At 45.1% G+C, this 3,927-nt stretch overlaps 1 pseudogene; it reads left to right on the top strand.

Moving 5' to 3' along the window:
- The first annotated feature begins 3,300 nt into the window (after window positions 1–3,300).
- On the top strand, window positions 3,301–3,687 carry LOC150006487 (guanine nucleotide-binding protein G(I)/G(S)/G(O) subunit gamma-5 pseudogene; annotated as a pseudogene).
- Window positions 3,688–3,927: the final 240 nt, after the last annotated feature.

The following is a 3,927-nucleotide window of genomic DNA, read 5'->3' as shown; positions in this document are numbered from 1 at the left end:
TAAGCAGGCCCAGAGAGAAAAGGCAGCAGTCACAGGTCTTCTATGAGCGAGACTTGGAAGTGATATAGCATCACATCTGCCATTTTCTCTGGGTCCCACAGACCTGTCTTTATTCTATGTGGCAGGCTGAGACTATTTAATACATAAGGGAGTAAATACCAGGAAACAGAGCTCATGGTGCACAGGCTGAGCCTCTTTAAAATGGATAGAAATGCTCTTCAGTTATTTTTTAAGCCTCTCCTAGATACATTTAAAATTTCTCTTCAGGTACTTCCCAAAGAGCTCTGCTCTGTGCCTGCACTAATTGATATCAGCAATCTGCTCTGTGCCTGTATGAAGAACCCAGCCCTATCTATGTAAGCCAGACCTCAGCAGCATCTCGGGAGCCATACTTCCCTGCCAGTGTGCATTCCCTTGATGCATCAAGCTCCCTCCCTTTCCTGTTTCCCTCCACCTTGTTTTCAGTAAACCTCTTCTTTTGAATCTGTTTCACCTTTTCTCTCTCTTTTTACCACCAAAAAGGTAGAAGTACATTAATAGTTCCTTGAAATTTTCATTTGGGACAAACAACTTTTCAAACATAAATATAAAAATAGAGCACATTTGTTAACAGTAGGCAAACTCCTAAGCTTACAGTAATAATGTATTAAATCTGATGTAATAACACACAGCCAAAAGCATTAGAAATTCACTGCCAGATACTCTGATGAGTTATCCTGAAAATATGCCTGACATATAACACTAACATAGAGCAAAGTATAGCATTTACTTCACAGAGAGAAAAGATAAACTCTACCACAAAACAGCTTTAGTGGATTTCAGCTTTTGATTAAGTGTTAGAGATATATTTTAAAGATAAGAAAAACAAGATTCACCCTTAAAATATAATATTCCATTATTAATACACTCTATGCTCTTGTAACAGGGTGGGTCTGGCCAAATTATGGGGATAAGAGAAGGGGACGCCAGAAGTGGTGCGAGAACTGGCACCTCCCTTCTGTCCTCGGCCCCCCAGAAAGGTGGGGGCTGAAGGAATCACCAAAGGCAGCCTGAGATTGAAACTGGAGCTGGGGTTTGATAGATTACAATGCCCAAGGGCAACTGTAAACAAAGTCAATGTGGCTGCACTAATCAGTGTATGTCGCCCCAGCAGCTGAGTAGCTAGCACCACAGGCTACAAAGAGGCTGCATGGCCAAGAAGGTCACAACACTCGTGTAACAAGATGACATCCTGTCCCCTTCCTGAAAATGGTGGCCAGAAGAGTGGCAAAGACACCGTGGGGCTGACAAACATGGTGGACATTGGCCCAAATTGGTTGGGATTTGGACACTCCCACAGCACATGGACTTGGGGGGGGGGGGGGACTTAAAATGGTGGGCGTACAGGAGCTTGCTCTCTTCCTTGCCACTCGGCCCCTGCAGGGTGGGGTGCAGAGTATTCGTGGTTCCCTGAGAAATGCTGAGCACCACTAACAGCTCTTGCCTTGCCCTGCTCTCAGGATCTGGTGCAGGCCTGCACACAGGATGAGCACCTCGCCAGCAGCGAGCCTGGTTGGAGATTGCCACCCTATGCCACAGAACAAGGGTCCTGGACAGCTTCTACTCGTGCCCTGAGAGCAGCGCACAGATTCACAGTCTGGGAAAGTTCCTCGGTCCTAAGGGCGTGAGCAGCTTTGGGCTCTGGGGCCCCATGGACAGAGCCTCTTGCACAACTGACTGGAGTGATCTGATAGTGCATCCTGGGAGGGATGAGGGAGTGGGAGAGGGAGAGGCTACACTACGTGATGGTGACACTGGAATCCACAAGTGCGCACTCCAGGGGGAGAGAGCCTGAGGATGGAAACCCATTCATGTAGCCGCCCTGGGCTCCAAAAGGACAGATAAGGAATGATGGGGCACTTCTGGCCGTGGGTTTGGCTTTTAGTCTTTCTGGGAACAAGGGGATTTCTGTGTTTTGCAGAAGAGAATGGCTTGCATCAGGGGAGACCTCAGCTCCCTCAAATTGGGAATCCTGATCATAAAAACCTCCTTCCTTCTTCACCTATTTCCGAGTTATGCTTGTGCACAGTGGCAGGCAGCTGGACCCCAGGCTGCTTGGTTACACTCTAACAATGTAAAACATTTAGAAACTTTTGAGCTCTCAAAATTTTGGCCAGCTAACCTATTTGGCTTTGACATATGCTAAATTCCCATTTGAGAAATCAGGTTCAAGTTTTCAGTTCACCAGTCCAATAAGGGTGGAATGATTCTTTAGTTCTGCTTTTCTTAAAGGCCTATGTAGGTATTTTTTTTTCCTGTTCATTCATAAGTCTGATGTCCAAACTGCAAGCATTTCTGACATCTTACATGTTGTTTATTTGCTTCAGCTTGTTTCTGGGCTGTCATCCTTTTATTTCCAGTTTTCTATCTTGGAGTGGGGGTAAGAACCCCTTTGCCAGTGACAATGGGAGACTGTCATGGTGGCTGGCTACTATATCTACTTACCTGGGGTGTGTCTTTGTGCAACCTACTCCCTCTAATCCTCTGTTCCCTCATTTATAAATAATAATACAGGGTGGGGCAAAAGTAGGTTTACAGTTGTTCATACAGAATACAATAATTAATAATACAAAAATAAATTCTATGTCACATGTTCACAACTGTAAACCTACTTTTGTGTCTCCCTGTACTTACCTCATAGGGATCTATAAGGATTAAATGCTTATCAAGTGCTTTGAACTGTCCCAGGGTCTTATCCCCAAGCCCACATTACACAGATCTCTTCTAGGCAAGTTAGTTGCAGTCTCTTTCCCTGAATCCTTGCAATCCTAAATTCTCATCTGTCCCTTCATCACCCTTCTCCCTCCACACCTGGCAAGGATGGACATGAGCTCCATTTTTCAAACTTTATTTCTCCCAAACATCATGTCTATGTTCCAGTCTTCCACATTCTCCCGGGGACCCAGGCTTTGGAATCTAAAAATCAGGTGTAACTTGTTTTCTTCCTGTGCTATCACATCCCTGACTATATTAGGGCTGATCATGTGCTCATTATTTAAGAAATCTCATTTCACTAGGGATAAAATGTGGTTTCAGAGATGTGGCTTTTAACTCTGACTGTTTCTTGCAGGGGGTGACAAATGAGTGTTACCCGCCATATTGGTTTCCTAGCACTGCCCTAGCAAAGTGCCACAAGTACATTATAAAAAATGGAAACGGAAGCTCCACCCCTAGCTTCGCTGCCCCGCCATCTCGCCCCCTGGACCTATGACCAGCCGACTGACCCTCTACCGACAAATCGGCGCAGCTTTCGCGTGCACCATGTCTGGTTCCTCCAGTGTCACCGCTATGAAGAAAGTGGTTCAACAGCTCCAGCTGGAGGCCGGGCTCAACCGCGTGAAGGTTTCCCAGGTAGCTGCAGATTTGAAACAATTCTGTCTGCAGAACACTCAACATGACCCTCTGCTGACTGGAGTATCTTCAAATACCAATCCCTTTAGACCTCAGAAAGTCTGTTCCTTTTTGTAGTGAAATGAATCTTTGAAGGTGTTCTAAACCACTTCTCATGAACCAGTGAATATTCAAAGAGAGCTAAATTTGGAGCCTGTACAAAAAGCTGATCCCTGTAACACGTGCCACACCATACAAACTTCTGCTTTTGTCAGTCCTTAATATCTACCTCTCTGAATTTTCATTAATTTCTATTTCACAAGGATGGTTATTTTATATACACTGGCAGCAGCATATGAATAAATACTTAGTATAAAAGGGGGAAAAATGGAAACGTATCATCTCACAGTTCTAGATGCTTGGAAGTCCAAAACCCAGGTGTCAGCAGGGCTCCCTCTGAAGCCTACAGGGAGTCAGTCTTTTCTTGCCTCTTCCTAGCTCCTGGTAGTTTGCTGACAATTCTGGTGTTCTTTAGTTTGTAGTGCATAGCTCCAGTCT

Source organism: Furipterus horrens, unplaced genomic scaffold (genome assembly GCF_987537825.1).
Source record: "Furipterus horrens unplaced genomic scaffold, mFurHor1.1.pri manual_scaffold_6, whole genome shotgun sequence".
Taxonomy (NCBI): Eukaryota; Metazoa; Chordata; class Mammalia; order Chiroptera; family Furipteridae; genus Furipterus; species Furipterus horrens.
The sequence above is the reverse complement of the archived record's forward strand: the minus strand, read 5'-3'. Positions and strand labels throughout refer to the sequence as shown.